At 42.1% G+C, this 18,054-nt stretch overlaps 1 pseudogene; it reads left to right on the forward strand.

Moving 5' to 3' along the window:
* The first annotated feature begins 1,159 nt into the window (after positions 1 to 1,159).
* LOC142424387 (large ribosomal subunit protein uL1 pseudogene) lies at positions 1,160 to 1,813 on the forward strand (annotated as a pseudogene).
* The last annotated feature ends 16,241 nt before the right edge of the window (positions 1,814 to 18,054 follow it).

Here is an 18,054-nt window from a genome sequence, read left to right on the forward strand (position 1 = left end):
CGCCACCTTAATACTTAACCCATAAATATAGACACATAGATCTATTCCCCATCCTCCTATATATATTTGCATGTACATGTCTTTGTCTAGACCTCCATAAATGCCCTTTGACTCCTAGCTCTTTCCTCCATCTCCCTTGACTTTCCTCCTGCCCTACTACCATGCTTCGTCACCACCTGGGTTATAGCTATACCTCTTCTCTACGCAACCTTACCCTTGATCATTCCCCACCAGGCATGCCACTCCCCCCTCTCTACCATTTTGGGTCCCATGTTGTTCCCTTGTCCCTGCGTTTGTTAACACCACTGTGGAAGGCAAATTTTGAGAATGATAAGGGCAACGGATGTATAAGGGTGCTTTACTCAATTGATGTATGTATGGATTGTGATAAGAGTTGTATGAGCCCCAATAAAATGATTTATTAAAAAAATAACACAGCTGTCATTTTGAGGATTAGTGTGCACTTGACCCAAGTCATTATTTATATCTAATGTCTCTATATATTTATGGTCTTTTCAATCACTTTGTAAGCATGTAAAAACCTGGACAATTAATGAGGACTGAAGAACTGATACATTTAAATTATGGTGTTGATAAAGAACATGCAATATACCATGGATTGAAAGACACATAAACACATCTGTCTTGGAAGAAGGACTGTCAGGATACTCCTTGGAAGCGAAGGTGGTAAGACTTTGTCTCACATTGTTTGGACATGTCTTCAGGTGGAACCGGTCCTCAGAGAATGGCATCATGCTTGGAAAAGTAGAGTCAGTGAAAAAGAGGAAGAGATGAATTGACACAGTGGCTGCACATATTGGCTCAACATAACAGCAATTGGCAGGATGGCACCAGCCATGATATTTTTTCTGTTGTATCGATATGAGAGGCAACCAACTCCATGCCACCTAGCATTAACAACACCCAAGAAACACCTAAAAAAAAGGTTACATATTGATTGATTGACAAAAATGTTAAAGAAACCTTGTCTTGTATTTGCAATTGATGTTCACAGAAACTTTATAAACAAATATAAACACTGAAAAGTATGAGAATAAATTGAATGTAATCTATAGAATGGAACCTCTATTTAGTGTGCCTGCTGTTACATTAAGAAAGGAACAAATTCTCTTTTCCCGTTGCTACAGCGCTAGGAACCATGAGTAACAAAGTCTCTCACGACACCCTCTATGAGGTGGTGCAGGAAGTCCGGCACAGGAACCAGTGCAAACGCCGGAAGGTTTTGGAGACGGTGGAGCTGCATATCAGCCTGCGGAACTACGACCATCTGAAGGACAAACGCTTCTCGGGCACCGTCAGGCTTAAGCCCACCCCGCGCCCCAAGTTCTCTGTGTGTGTCCTTGGTGACCAGCAGCACTGAGATGAAGCGAACGCTGTGGACATTCCTCACATGGACATCGAGGCGCTCAAGAAGCTCAACAAGAATAAGAAGCTGGTCAAAAAGCTGACCAAGAAGTATGACGCCTTTTTGGCCTCAGAGTCCCTAATCAAGGAGGTTCTTCCAATTCTGGGCCCCGGGCCTGAACAAGGCCGGCCAATTCCCTTCCCTGCCCACCCACAATGAGAAGATGGTGGCCAAGGTCAACGAGGTGACGTCCACCATCAAGTTCCAGATGAAGAAGGTGCTGTGTCTGGCAGTGGCAGTTGGCCACGTGAAGATGACAGATATGAACTCGTTTACAACATCCACTTGGCTGTCAACTTTTTGGTTTCGCTGCTGAAGAAGAATTGGCAGAATGTCTGTGCTTTGCACATTAAGAGCACCATAGGCAAACCCCAGTGCCTGTACTAAGCCACGGTTCAATAAACTTTATTGTTCCTGTTAAAAAAAGAAAGGAACAAATTAAGAGGCCCAATAAAAGAATTAAAAAATAATTACGATGCTAAAATAAAACATAAATACACGTGTAGAGCAAACACATTATCCTTCCTCAATTAAAAGAAATGATTTTGGCCTTTTTTTCTTATTTTAAATAATTTTATTGGGGGCTCATACAACTCTTATCACAACCCATACATCCATCCATTGTGTGTCAAGCACATTTGTACATTTGTTGCCATTATCATTCTCAAAACATTTGCTTTCTACTTGAGTACTTGGTATCAGCTTCTCACTTTTTCCGTTCCCTCCCTCATGAACCCTTGATAATTTATAAATTATTATTTTGTCATGTCTTACACTGTCTGACGTCTCCCTTCACCCACTTTTCTGTTGCCTGTCCCTCAGGGTGTGGTTATATGTAGATCCTGGTATTTGATTCCCCCTTTGTACCCCGCCTTCCCTCCACCCTCCTGGGACCTCAATTTGGCCTTTCATACCAGAAGCTATTATAAAAAAAAAAAAAAAGAAGAAGAAAGGAACAGATAAAATCTTGCAATGGAAAGAACCATCCTTCTTATGCAGAAATGACGAGAGTGTGAAACTTTCGGTAATGACAAAAGCTGGAGCTCTCAGTAGGTATCTAAGTGGGTGGAGGAAAACCTACCTAAGCATGATACTCATCTGAGTGCTCTCACTAGCACCACCAGTGCTGCGAAGAGCGGGTGAAAGGTGCCTTCTGGACGTCTTGCTGCTCCCAGTGCAGCAGTTCATGAGCACTGGGGTGATTTCTCAGGCACCGTGCCCTTTTCTCTGATGTGGCTCAAACCCTCCTGGCTGCACTCTATCTATACTGTGCTCCTTTGTTCATTGGGAATGTCCTTTGTCATTGGGAATGACACTGGCTTCTGATTTAGCCACTTATTAGCAACCCTAATAAAAATTAATAATGGCTGCTACAAATGACCGGTTGATTACCCTGCGCCAGTCGCTCTTACAAAGCTTAGCTCATATCATCCTTACAATAACCTCATGAGATAGGTAGCATTATCATCTACATACTTTATGAAATTGAAGCACAAACTACATGAGTTTGGGTGCGATTTTTATCTGTCATTCCCCACACACCAATCTTTTTTCATGGGAATTATACCTTCAAGGTATAATTTAAAGAAATTGCATGAATATATAGAAATTACTGACAATGGAATTACTTTTTAGGTAGATAAAATAAGTCTCTCTCCAGTTTCCTAGGACTTTCTTATTTATTTTTTCATTTATTACTCACCTTAATTGTACCCTTAAGTATTTCCTTAGAGGGTTTTGCTTTGTTCTATTTGTTCACTTTTCATGTAAATAGATGGTGCTGTCGAAGAGAGCTCAGGGGACCTCTCAAGAGTGAAATATGAATTATCTGGGTGAGAGGATACAAGAGAAAATTCACTGCTATGAGAATCCCCAACACCTTAAGTTCTAATCCTTTCCTCTTGCCCAAGGTCATGCTGATATTTTATACAGGCGATTGCCCTCCAATGGATGGCAACAAGTGGTGGCCAGAGGAGAATCCCATTTAGAGGAGAGCAGACAAGGACTCCAGTGATAACCCTATCAGTTGGGAGGGGGGGGAGCTTAGGGAAGGGGCAGGGGCCATTAAAGAGGAGAGCTCATAAAGCAATAGCTCCCATGCCACAGTCCCACCGTGTCTGATGGGAGCTAGAGGGATTCCATGTTGGCTTAAGGAAGTGTGAACCAAGTCCCTTCAAAGGCAATGTGAGTGGCCATCCACAATGTCTACATGCCCCTCTCCATGTCTGCTTTCACTCATCTGATTGACTCATTCTTCTTAAAAGCTACCAAGAGGGAAACTCCTCTTTCCCAGGCCTGCCACGGACAGGTCATCTCAGTCCATTTGCATTGTGATCGTATCATTAAGAAGTGTGGAGTGCTGTGATTAGTTGCTGCCAAGTCAATTCCAATTTGCGGTAAACCTGTGTGTGCAGAATAGAATTGTGATCCATAGGATGTTCCGTGTTGTGGTCTTTCCGGAGCATGTTGCGAGGCCCATCTTCTGGGGCGCCTTTGGGGTGGCGGTTTGACCCATCATCCTAGCAACGAGTAGTTGGGTGTTTTACTTTTTTGTGTCATCCACGGATTCCTGATACACTTGGATGGCTGCTACATCTCTCATCGATAAGAAGACAAGAGAATCAATCCAGGAGTAACACGAAGAACATAACTAGTGATAAAAACCACACATGAGGAAAAGAACACAAAATCAAAAAGTCAAAAGATGACAGGGGCAGGGTGGGGTGGGGGGAGTCCCAGGCACAGATATATTTGGGGGAGGAGGGGCTCATTCTGGAAGTTAGGCCTTTTCTTAGAGCAGAAAACAGAGGCCCAGGAAGAATGATCTTGAGTAAATTTCGTGAGCAGCCTTGGAGAAATCTCCAACTGTTGAGTTGGAAAGAGACCCTGGTCCACTTACTTCACCGCCAGTTATGGATGGAGCTGTGTCCCCCAGCCAAACCCAAATATGTGTTGTAAGTCCTAATTCCTAGCACATGCAAGTAAAATTTTGCCGAAGGTGGGTATAATATGTCTGCAGCTATACATGGATAGGGAGCTTCCAGAAATTCCACTGTGGTCAGAAGAAGATGTGCACAACGGCATCACTGCTGGCAGCAGATGGAGCTTGTCTGGAAGCAGAGCATATTAGAAAAATTCCCGTGATTGTGTGCCATTTGGGAACTGGTTTTTGCTATGTTAGTGAGGCTGGATTAGAGTAGGACGTGTCTTGAGTCGATCTATTTTGAGATATAAAAGAGATCAAACACGAGCTATTAAATATCTCTTCGGGGAGAGAGATGGATGACACATAATCTAAATTTACTCCAGGAGCAAAAGCCCAGAGACAAGGACCTTCCTCCAGAGCCACACAGCCAGTATCCCGAATACAGACGGTAGCCTCCTAAGCACAGAGAAAATGCACTTCTGTTTGTCAAAGCCACCTGCTTATGATGTTTCTATTATAATAGCATGAGATAGTTACAGAAGAGGTTTTATATCACAAGAGTGGGGTACTATTCTAACAGATCCAATAACAGAGAAGTGGTTTTGGAATCAGGTAATGGATAGAGTTGAGCTTGGAAGAGTTTTAAGGTGTTAGTCTGGGTACTTTAGAGAAACAAATCCACAGAAACTCATGTATGAGAGTATTATATAAAAGTTAAGTGCACATCAAGAAAACTTCCTAACCCAGTGCTGTCCATGCCCATAAGTCCAATCCACAAAGTCCTCCTCCATATCACAAAACGCATACTATGATGCTGACTGCAGGAGAAAAGCCGAGTCAGTGAATGTGTAAGCATCTCAGCGCTGGCAGGGGTCTCCACACGGCTGCTCCAGCACCCAGGGCTGCATTGGGGTAGGTCCATGTGGCTTTTCCTCAGGGATGTCTTGCAGGAAGTGAGCCTTGACAGCTGAAGCAGAGAAACTGGCTAAGGCAGCTACGCGCTGGTCCGACCACCAGAGAGCAAGAGACCTGAGAACTAGAAAGGGGAGGCTCACGGAGCAATTTGTCCCTCCGCCCTTCAATTAACCCCACATGTGTTTATCGGTCAGGTTGGCACAATAAACGAACTACCTCAAGGTCCCTAGATTTTCTAGAAGAGATTTTTGGCAGAATTATGGCCACCCCAGGCAATTCTGGTGAGGGTTCATACAGGAGTGAGGGAAGCTAAGAAAATGGTTATATTATCTTAGAAAATATATGTGGTACCAGCAACAAAATGTTGCTGGAAGCTGGGACATTAAACATGCCTTTGGTGAAGAGTTTGCAAAATGATGAACATGTGATTGGATAATGAAAGGATAATGTTTTTTTTTATGAAATGGCAAAAATATGCCTGACTTACCGTATACACTTGAGTATAAGCCGAGTTTTTCAGCACATTTTTAATGAAGTTTTAGTGGTAAAATTAGGCACCTTAGCTGATATTAGGGCCGGCTTATACTCAAGTATATATGGTAAGTCCAAATGCTTGGTGAAAGGTGAAACTCGTACACGAAGAAAGAACTTGGAGATATGGTTGAGGAGAAAAGTTCTTCAAGGGGGCACATGGTGTCTTCTTAACACTCATAGCAAAATGCAAGAGGGGAGAGAGATGAACTTAAAATGAGCCATGAAGAATGAAACAAAGCTTAAAGATTCAGAAAAGTATGTAGCACACACTAAGGGCAGGTGCTCTAGAATGCTTACCAAGGATGCAGCTACGTATTTTTATGAGCACTATGAAGCCTCGACTTCTACAGCAGAAAGCCCACGCAAGCTGCAGGGTGCAGGGGAAGAATGAAAGGACAGGACACTCTTGAAAGTCAGCAGACAGAAGGAACTACATCTGCTGCCCTCCAGGAAAAGAAAGCCATTGCTGAAATAGCCTGGATCATCGCTGTTGAACTACTGAAAGGAATGCAGGAAGGAGGGCCTTCTCTCGTATAGTGGGTGGGGCAGTGTTTCCTGGATCTGAAAGGGTGGGGTCACAGCTTTCTATGCTTCAAAAAGTCAAATCCTTGCCAATTTGATTATGGAGCGTGGGTTACCATTAAGGCACGTCAGTGAAATAGGGTCATTGTCTACAGCTCAGAGGGTGACACTGCCATGCTAAGGGGCAGAAGAATGTGTCCTGTCAGGGCTAACGTAGCGTGTTCTGCTAGGTTTAGGACTTAAAATGAGCCATGAAGAATGAAAACAAAGCTTAAAGATTCGGAAAATTATGTTGCCTGGTGCTTGTTACCCCTTCCTTCTTTCCAATTTCTCCCATTTGTAATTAAAATCTCTCTTTCTCTCTCTTGTTTAATCATTTTATTAGCAGCTCGTACAACCCTTATGAAAATGTCTATCTTGTGCCTACTACTTCACTACTGTATTCTGGAAATATGGATCCTGGATTTCACAGGTGCCTAGATGAAGATAAAATTTCCCCCAGGATTGAATAAGTATTTGATTTAGATGGTTTTGAACTTAGGTTGATGTAAGCCTTTTGGAATGGTGCAATGGGTTCATGTGTTTTACATGTGGCAAATACATGACTTTTTGGAGGCGAAGGGGAAGAATGCTGTGGATTGGACTGTGTTACCCCCAAATATCTCAACAGAGAGGGAGAAAAGTGTGGAAGCAAAATTCAGAACTCGATGAAAGACTAGCCTTAAACTGTCTAGTAGAGACTGGTGACCTCCCCTGAGACTGGTACATAGCCACTCTTCAAACCGGCAACCAAGTCTACTCCTGGCGGTCACCTTTCAGCTTAATAATAGGCAGACCTATAGAGTGGATAGTAACACTTGCGATCAACTTGCTACTCTGATTAATCAACCATATGAAACCCTAAGGATAGGATTTACTTGCAAAACACAGTTCAGTAGACAGAAAGGGGTAAAAGAGATGGGTAACTGGAAACTGAGAACCAAGGAAGTATGTGGTAAAAGTGCTGTTACATTACAGGAATTGCAATTCATGGCATGAAACAAGCAGTGTCTAGTTTGTTGAATGGTAAACTAAGGTGTTCTGTAAGCTTTCATTCAAACCACAGCAAAATCGGCACGTCATGATCACACAGGCTGGTGTGCTTCTTCCATGTGGACTTGTTGCTTCTCTGCCAGGTGGCCACTTGTTAAACTTCAAGCATTTAAGACCCCAGACGCTGTATCTTTTGATAGCCGGGCACCATCACAAAATATAGAATATGGAAAGGAAAAGGTGCAAGAACTAATGGACACTAAAAACAAACAATACATATTTGCTATGACTACTTCTGGTCTTTTGGAGAGAAGTTTAGGTCCACATAAATTAGATTATCAGGTCTGAATCACTGCATCGTGTCAGAATACAATGCAGGCTAGTTACTATTTTTACAGATTTGTAAGGTAAAACAGTCCATATTCAATTCGTGCTCTCTTCAATTCTTTTTAAATTCACTGAATGAGACACAGTCTCGGTGTATTTACTCTCCTCTTTAAGGAGACTCGGTAGTTTAGTGCATTTGGGCTGTGATCCTCATGGTTGGCAGTTTGAAACCATCAGCTGCACCTTGGGAGAAAGGAATTTCCACTCCCATAAACAGCTACAGTCTCAGAAACCCACAGGGGGTCACTGTGAGCTGGCGTTGACTTGATGGCAGTGCGTTTAGTCTGATTTGGGTTCAATTCCTTAGTGCGACAGTTTTTAATTCTTGCTCTTTTCCTCCCAGAGATCTGCTGCATCTTCATTTTGTGCTCTAAAAATAAAGACTATTTTCCAAATGGATTTCCCACGCCGATTATCCATGTTTTAGTTTACATAACAAAATTATGTATTCTATCACCATGCATGGTCTACTTAACTACAGGTTTGCATTGCTTAACATCCACAATGTATTCTGTGACATAATAGCCAAATTCTGTTGTTATTATACAACCATGACATTGTAACCTGATTGTGCAAATATGATATTGTAACTTGACTGGAGCCCATTTCAGGTTGTCCTCTCACGGCTGTTGGCACTGCTGCTGCTAGCGGAGGCGGAAGGAACAGGTGCCAGCAGCCGACAGGGCAGGGCAGGGCGGAACAAGAGAAAGTGAGTAGGGAGCAAACTGGGCACGCCCAGCCCTGCCTGCTATTCTGCCTGCCTGAGCATGAGGAGCAGCAGGGTCAAGTCCCCCACACTGCCACAGAACTCTCAGCAAAGACGGGGACCTGACCTGGAAAGCCACATCCTCTGTCTCACCTGCCTGTATCAACCTGTGGTCCAGTGTGGCAAGAGTCTGGGCTGGGGATCTTTAAATACTTTCATGAGAAACAATAAACCCAAAGAAATTGCTTTCCCTTTGTGTGGGAGAGTACTTTTTTTCTTTAGATATTATGTCAACTTGACCTTTCTGAAAGTGTAGGGGTGGAGTCCAACCTCTCAGTCAGGTCACTGATTGCTGATGCCTCCTTGGGATATGGCCCTTTCTATAAGAAAGACAGCAAATCCCTTTCTTCCACTCTCTGGCCCATCACCCTCCTTGCTGGGGCTCTGTGTCTGCCTCCACAAGTGACCCCCTAAGGGCCGCCTGACCCTGGTAGCTGTTGCCTTGTTGTTTTCCCATCGACTTTGGATCCTCACCCACTAGCCTGTGATTTCTGCATCTACCTTTACCTTTCTGCGTCATTGACCTGAAGTTACATGACTCTGAAGAGCATGCTAGCAAGCACTGGGCCCATGGGCTTGAGGTTGAACTTGGCTGGGACACTTCTTGACATTAAATTATTCCTTGACATAAAGCTCTTTCTTATACCTATATGTGTCATTGGTTTTGTTTACCAAGGCAACCCAGTCTCATACGTTTTAATAATAACAACAACAACAGCTATGTATATGTAGTCAGATATAGTTCCAAAGGACATTTAATGAAGGTAAATAAAAAAGTATTGCTACAAAAATCATAGAAACCTTCACTAAACAAAAAATATCAAAAGATGAAATTATGTTTCTCTGTAGGCCCTCCATCTAGGTGAATGGAATAATGTAGAATACTTCTTGGAAGGGTTTTCAAGGTAGAAACTGCAAAGCCCGTCGACCAACCTGGCCAGCAATACCACAAAAGTCTGGCAATCTGCTTCCAGAAAGATTGTTCAATAAAATCATATGTGACGCTCCATACATCCATCCAGTGTGTCAAGCACACGGGCACATATGTGGCCATCATTGTTTTCAAAGCATTCTCTTCCCACTTGAGCCCCTGATATCAGCTACCCATTTCTTCCCTGTCCCTCCCCCACTCAATCCTCCCTCATGAACCCTTGATAAATTATAGATTATTATTTCCACGTCTTACATCATCTTCTGTCACCCCTAATCCCCTTTTGCATTATTCATCCCCTGGGAGGGGGTTCTAGGTTGATACTTGTGATTGAGTCCCCCTTTCTCCCATCATCCTGTAATCCTCCTGGCATCTCTGCTCTCATTGTTGGACCTGAGGGGTTTATCTAGGCTGCATTCCCTGTGTTGCAGGCTCTTATCTGTAGCAGTGGGCATGCTCTGGTCTAATCCGATTTGTAAGGTAGAACTGAGGTCATGATAGTGGTAGGAAGGAAGCACCAAAGAACTAGAGGAAAGTTGAGTGTTTCATCGGTGCTCTACTACACCCTGACTGGCTCATCTCTTCCCTGTGACCCTTCTGTGAGGGGATGTCCAATTGTCTACAATGGGCATTGGGTCTCCACTCCATGCCCACCCCCACCCCCCATTCACCTTGGGTATGGTGTTGTTTTAGGTCTTAGATGCCTGATACCTGATCCCATCGATACCTCATGATCACACAGGCTGGTGTGCTTCTTCCATGTGGGCTTTATTGCTTTTGTGATAGATGGCCGCTTGTTTATCTTCAAGTCTTTAAGACCCCAGATTCTTAACATATAGATATGGTTGCAGAATTCTATTCCCCTCTCATTATTTACATATGTACATGCTTGTATTTAGGCTTCTATACATGTCCTTTGCCTCCTGGTTCTTTCCTCTATTTCCTTTTACTTTTCTCTTGTCCCACCATCATGTTTGGCCTTCATTTGGATTTAGTAATTCCTCACTGCTACGCTCCCCTTGATTAAGCCTCACTAAGAATCTTAGGACCTTTCTTCCATTGATTATAATTCACTTGTTCCCTTGTCCCTGGGTTTGTTATCCACCCACCCCCTACCTTTTTCCCACTTCACTTCTCCTGTATCCCCCAAGAATCATCAGTTCCATTCTTTTCATCTCCAAATTATCCCACCTATCTTATCTAGATAGATATGCAGATAGATTAATAAGTGCAAAAACTTGGCAAAACCAAATAAAACAACAAAGGAAGTCAAAACCAACAAAACAACCCAAAACAAAATAATAACAAAAAGAAAGCCACTGACAAAATGGAAAAGCCTATAAATAGTTCAAGGTCTGTTTGTTGGCCTTTATGAGTGTTTTCCAGTCAAGTCTGATGGGGTGCCACACTCTGTCTCCAAAGTCCATATTCCCCGGGGGTTTCATCGCTCTTCTCCCCCTGCTGCTCTGCTACATGCCCTCAGTGCCTCACCCCAGCGTGATGGGGCCAGACCGGGCACTACTCCCGCACTGTGTCTCCAGCGCTGCCCCCACAGCGCCATGGTTCAGTGAGGAACTCCATGTGCCATGGTGGGGCCAGCCCTATGGTCCTCCCTGAGCTTGTCTGCTCCGAGCAGGAACATCGTCCTCGGGGCTTGGTGGGCCAGGATGTGCTCTCCTCCCTCTCCATCCTTTTTCATTTCTCCTGTGTGCTCAAATCTGATGCACCCCTCTCTCCAAGCTGTAGCCCCAGTGCTGTCCTCTGAAGTGAATTCTTGTGAGGGGATGGGGAATGTCCACATAATCAGGATCGGGGCCAGCCCAGCAGACCTCTCTATTGGTTCCCTGGTACATGCTGGTATGTTATAGTCACATCTTGATGCATCAGGTTGAAGCCTGGTCTCTCCCTCTCCTGTGGAGATGTAAACAATGTCCTCCTATTGGTGGGTTAGTGCCCTGCTCCCCTCCACCCATGTCGTTTTTTACCCTCCTTCTTTCCCCCCCTTACTTAGTTGGTTGCCGGTATGTATCCTTGGATTGAGTTTGGCCCCTGCCATAATTGCCGGACTTCACCCCAGAGGTGTGTGTGTGTGTATATATATATATATATATATATATATATATATATATACTGAGGTAAGTTTAGAAAAACAAAAACATGGCATAGGGGAAAAGCTACTATATATATATATATATAGTAGCTTTTCCCCTATGCCATGTTTTTGTTTTTCTAAACTTACCTCAGTGGACTCATGTGGTACTTGCCCTTTTGTGTTTGACTTACTTTACTTAGCATGATTTCGTCCAGTTTTTTCCATGCGGCAATGTGCTTCATGCGTTCAGTGCTGCTTTTTAGGAATGCACAGTACTCCATTGTATGTATGTACCACAGTTTTTTGATCCATTTGTCTCTTTTTTGTTTTTTTTTCCATTTGTCTCTTGATGGAAATTTGGGGTGCATCCAACTCCTTGCAATTTTGAACTGTGCCACAATGAACATTGGAGCACAGATGATTGGTTGTAGTTTGTTTCTTGCCTCTTCTGGGTATATGCCCAGTAGGGGGATTGCTGGGTCAAATGGTAGCTCAATCTCCATGTTTTAGATATCGCCAAATCGATTTTCATAATGGCTGTACAAACCTACAGGTCCACCAGCAGTGGATGAGAGTTCTTATGTCCTCACAGCCCCTCCGACACTTGTTACTTTCTGATTTTTTGAATTGAGCTATCTTTGAGGGTGTTAGGTGGTATCTCATAGTTGTTTTAATTTGCATTTCTCCTATGGCTAATGATCGGAAACATTGTCTCATATGTTTATTGGCCATTCGGATTTCTGCCCCTTTGAAACTTCTGTTCAGGTTAGGTTTTTCCTTATTGTAAGCTTTCAAAATATCGTAGATTTTAGTAATAAGGCCTTTGTCTGATGTGTCATTGCTGAAGATGTTTTCTCAGTCGGTGGGCTCTCTTATTACTCTTTTGGTGAATTCTTTTGATGTACACAGATGTCTTATCTTCAGTATATCCCACTTGTCTATTTGTGACTCCTCTGTATTTGTATCCTTCCCCATTTCCAATAGCTTATGTATTCCTTGTGCCAAGGTTCTCAGGTTTGTCCCAATTCCTTCATTAATGGCCCTAATAGTTTGGGGTTTACCTCAAGGTCTGTGATCCACCTTGAGTTTATTCTCATGCATGGAGTGAGGTAAGGGTATTGCTTCGTTTCCCAGCAGGTAGATATATGGTTTTTTCCAGGACCACTTATTGAAGTGGGCATCTGCTTCCTATTTGATATTTTTGGGGCCCTTATGAAAAATCAGTTGTCTGTGTGCTGATGATTTTATTCCTGGGTTTTCAGCTCTTTTCCATTGGTCTGAGTATCTGTTGTTAAAGCAGTACCACACTGCTTTGACCACCGTGGCCATATAATATGTGCTAAAGTCAGGTAGAGCAAGCCCTCCCAGCATTCTCTGCTATTTCTGGTCTTCCCATTTATCTCTCCGCCCTTCAATTAACCTCACATGTGTTTGTCGGCCAGACTGGTACCATAAACTAACTACTTCAGAAGTCAAGAAATAGAACAATATATTACATTGACAAATCTGCTGCAAAAGGCCTCACTAAATTGTTAAAAAGCAACGACGTCAGTTTGAAAACTATGGTGCATTTGACTCAGACCATCCTGTATTTCCAATCGCCTTATATGCATGCAAATCTGGCCAATGAATAAGGGAGATCAAAGAAGAAATGATGCTTTGCAGCATAGTGTTGGTGAAGAATAGTACATATAGCGTGGACTTCCAGAAGAAAAAACAAATCTGTCTTGGAAGAGGATACTACTTAGAAGGGAGACCTGTGAGACTCGGTCTCTCCTACTCTGGACACATTATCAGGAGGGATCAATCCCTGGAGAAAGACATCCTGGTTGGAAGAGCAGAGGGTTGGAGAAAAAGACAACGACCTTCAGTGATATGGATCAACACAGATGCTGCAACAATGAGCTGAAAGATGGCAACAATTATGAGGATGCCACAGGACCAGGCAGCGTTGTGTTCTGTCCTATACAGTATCCGTATCAGTCAGAACCAATTTGTCAGCACCTAACAGCCTCAACAACACAAATTTTAGCATATATTTTTTCGCTCTTAGTTTTGATTTGGTTTTTGGATACATACATGCACACCCGAGACACATGTTGAAAAAAATGAGACTAAATAATACAAAAAGGGCTTCAAAAAGTTTATGAACAAATTCCATTTTTAATTTCATTTTCTGTGAAAATTAAGCCCCCTGATATATGTTATCAGTTGATGTCTTCACTTAATAATGTATCATTACCACTTTCCTATACTATAAAATAAATAATATTTTCACTTATCCTTCAGCTTGAAGTTTATTTCTATGATTATAAAATACTATTTTAAATAAAATGAATGTTAATTAAAATAATTCCTAATTTAAAAGTGTACTTCCATAATGTTTCAATATATCAAAAATTTTCATTGTCTATTGTACCAAAACTTACTTAAATAACTCCACAGCATTGGATATTTGTGTTTTCTCCATTTTTTGAGACATGTCACACTGTGTAGAAAAAAAAGTCACACTGAATATTATTGGAGTTTAACCTCTTAACATATCAGTGGTTATTGTTTCTTCTTGATAAATTTGCAATAGATCAAACACTTAAATGGTTATTTGTCAAACTGTACTTTAGAAGGTGTGTGAAATTTTATAATTTCATTAGCAAAAAGAAAAATTCGTGTAAATTTGTGTGTGTACACACACACACACACACACACACACACATCTTCCAAGTCAAACCCTCAAAACACATTTTCATCAAGTCAGTTCCAACTCTCAATGATGCTGTAGGACAGAGAACTGTCTTTCTGGATTGACAAGACAACAGATCTTTACAGGAACAAACAATCTCATCTTTCTCCCTCAGAGGAACTGGGGGACTCAGCCTGCTGTCCTTTCTGCAATTTTTCTTCTTTTTCTTCCAAACCATTAGGAGCCAATCTAGACATCATACCAATCACATCTAGCAGTATTGCTACCAAAATCAGTTTTAAAACATTTTCTTCCTTTTTGAACTCCTTGATATCAGCTCTCCCTTACCCTAACCTTTCCCTCCTCCACCCCCATCCCCCAGACACACTCTATCCCACAGGAACTCTGATTCCAGTTGTTGTCTCCATAGGATAATCAATCCTGGGTTTTATATACTGAAAAACAGAAAAACTCAAAGGAGGTTACCCACAATAACAAAATTCAAGGAGGTTACCCACAATAACAAAATACAACAGAGACAAACCCCAATATGAAAAAAAACACAGAAAATGTTAAAAAACAAAAAACAAAAAAACAATAGCTCCAGCCCAAAGTATTTCAGAGAGGAGATCAAGTGACAAGGATTTAACGGTTCAATCAGATTTATCATTTTAATCCATTAAAGTCATCTCTGCAATACTCTGCCTGGTAACCAGTTTGTTCCCATCCCTCAATTATGGTTGGAGGATAATCCCTGGAGGCTTATTCCCTGAGTAGATCCTGCAACTGTTTTTTAGGCTTCACTGTCATCCACAATCTTCTGCAAACCAGAATCTCACAATTTAAGCTCTGATACGATTCCCTCCTTCCGTTTTTGGATTATGGAGTTTACAATTCTTGGGTCACGGATGTTGCTGTGCTTCTTCCGTGTGGACTTAGCTGACATCTCCCTTACAGGGTTGCTTGTTTGGAAAAAAGCCTTTAGGACCCCAGATGCTGTTCTCTTTGTTTTCTGGGCATCTTCTAATTTCCCCACCAAAATACGTTATAGCACCCATGTCTTCTGTGTTTCCTTCATGAGGGCAAGTATCTGACTGGGCCATGATACTAATTTTTCTTAGATTGGAGTTAGGATTAAATAGAACCCCAAATCCATTCCTGAATCTTTTTAAAAATCTGCCTCTGCCTCACCTTAGAAACATCCTTGTTAATTTATGGTAGAGACTCTAATCAGCATCTCTGGAGCATAAGAATCTTCTGTTAATAGTGTCACTGATTAGCCCATCGTACTAATTTTTAAAACCCTATTGAGAGAGGAAGATTAAACAAATGTAGATTAACTACACATAGCAATACCTGAATTATTCACTTGTACAGAATAAATCCTTACATGGCTGGATATTATTTACACAAACAATGGGAGTTGGTTGTCAGGAAAAACTTACAATAATATTCACTGACAATGTCAATCATCTGCCAGAATAATACATATTTAATATAGCAAGCAGGGCATTGAAGTAGATGGTCAATGTTAGTCTACCTACCGACAGTTCAATATTCTTGGTATAGCTGTCTTCTGCTTCTTTAGACATGTGTGTTTGAGGTAGTGCCTAGTTGACATAGTGGGGTTTCCGCATCGGATCCTTCTGGGATGGCCTTTGAAGTGTGTTGTGTGCCTTGAAGATAAAGTTCAATGCCCCAGTGTTCTATGGCACTGGGTCTTGGTCCCCAGGGGGTGTACAGAAACTTGGGACAATATGTGGAAGACCTTTTTTCTAATGAACTGTACTGCTAGGGCAGATTCAATGCTACTTAGCTTGTTGAGGTTGTTGTGAGGTGCCTGTAGTAGTTAAGGTTTTGTGTTAAGTTGGCTGGACTCGGATTCTCAGTGGTTTGGCAGTTAAGACCCACTAAAGCCACATTAAGAGATATAAAATAATGCAATCCCCTCCATAATTCAAGTTTCAGCTGATCAGTAGAAAAGTGTTTTCCTAAACTGACACTATAAGCTTATTTACCTTTTGCTCTTTCTCCAACCTCAGTTCTTTGGACTTGAGCCAGATGTCTGCTGTATTGCCTGCCAAATCCTGGGGGTCATAAGCAGCCTGCCATATTCTGACCTTGAGTTCATTCACCTCTGCAGCTAGAAGCCCGTCATCTGACCAGCTGACTTTGTGTCCATCAGCCCTGGCAATGCATGATTCAAGATAAGCGTACAGTCTAACAGCTGACCCACAAACACGGGAGTTGACTATTTCTACATCTATGTGAACCATTTCTTGGCTATAAAACTATCTGTCTCAGACAGGGTGCAACATAGCAACGATCAAAACTACAACTTTCCTCTAGTTCCTAAATGCTTCCTTCCCGGCCCCCTCTCACTGTCATGATCTGAATCCTACCTTGCAAGCCTGACTAGACCAGAGGATGTACACTGGTGCAGATGAGAACTGGAAACACAGGGAAGCCAGGGCAGATGATTCCCTCAGGACCAGTGGAGTGAGTGGCGATACGGGGAGGGTAGAGGGAGGGTTGGTTGGAAAGGGGGAACCTACTTCAAGGACCTGCATTTGACCTCCTCCCTGGGGGACATACAACAGAAAAATGGGGGAAGGGAGACAGACAGAGCAAAACATGACAAAATAACAATTTATAAATTATCAGGGGTTCATGAGGGAGGCGGGAATGGGGAGGGAGGGAGGGGAAATAATGAGGACCTGATTCCAGGGGCTTGGGTGGAGAGCAAAAGTTTTGAGAATGGTGAGGGCAACGAATGTACAAATGTGCTTTACACAACTGATGTATGTATGTATGGATTGAGATGGGTGGTGTATGAGTCCCTAATAAAAGGATTAAAAAAAAGAAGTGGGGGAAAGTGAGAAGATGCATTATATTTTAATTCATTTTTCTACATTTAAAAAATCCCCTCATATTATACTTAATCTTAAATAATACATTGTTTAATGATATTTTTAAAATATTATATGCCATCTATGTAAAAAAAAAAAGAAAAACTGTTCTGAAACCAACTGTGGTAACAATTGTACAATACTGTTTTATGTGATTGATGGAATGTTATGATATATGTAAGAGCTCCCAATAAAATATTTAAAAAAAGAAAAAATACTCTCTCTCTCTCTCTCTCTCTCTCTCTGTGTGTGTGTGTGTGTGTGTGTGTAAAAGCCCTGGTGGCATTGGATTGCTAGCTGCCAGGTCAGCAGTTCAAACCCACCAGCTACTCCCTGGGATTTATATGAGGTTTTCTGCTCCAATCAAGATTTAAAGCAAGATGGAAGAACAACTTCATGTTCTGATACCTAGCACCAAGGAAGTATGGGAAATGTAGTCAAGAATTGTCAGAATAGTTAAAAAAGAGAAACATGAGTGGAACGATTTGACAGAGATTCCACAGGCTCATGGAATAAAAATAAAAATTAAAAAATTAATGTTTACTACACTAATTACTCAAAATACCAAGCCCATTGTCCTTAGGTAGATTTTCAATTCATTGCAACCTAATATAGGGTTGAGGAGATTGTACTTTTTGGGGGGGGCGGTTACTTTTTTATCATTTTATTAGGGGCTCATACAACTCTTATCACAATCCATACATACTTCAATCGTGTAAAGCACATTTGTACATTCATTGCCCTCATCATTCTCAAAACATTTTTTGCTCTCCACCTAAGCCCCTGGCATCAGCTGAGATTGTACATTTTTCTGAGAGCAGTGAGCTTCGTCTTTCTCCCACAGAGCAACTGATGGGTTTGACCTGCCAACCAACCTGGTGGTTGGCCGTCCAATCTTACCAACATCACCCCCAGGGTCAATCACAGTCACTAG

Source organism: Tenrec ecaudatus, chromosome 13, assembly GCF_050624435.1.
Source record: "Tenrec ecaudatus isolate mTenEca1 chromosome 13, mTenEca1.hap1, whole genome shotgun sequence".
NCBI lineage: Eukaryota > Metazoa > Chordata > Mammalia > Afrosoricida > Tenrecidae > Tenrec > Tenrec ecaudatus.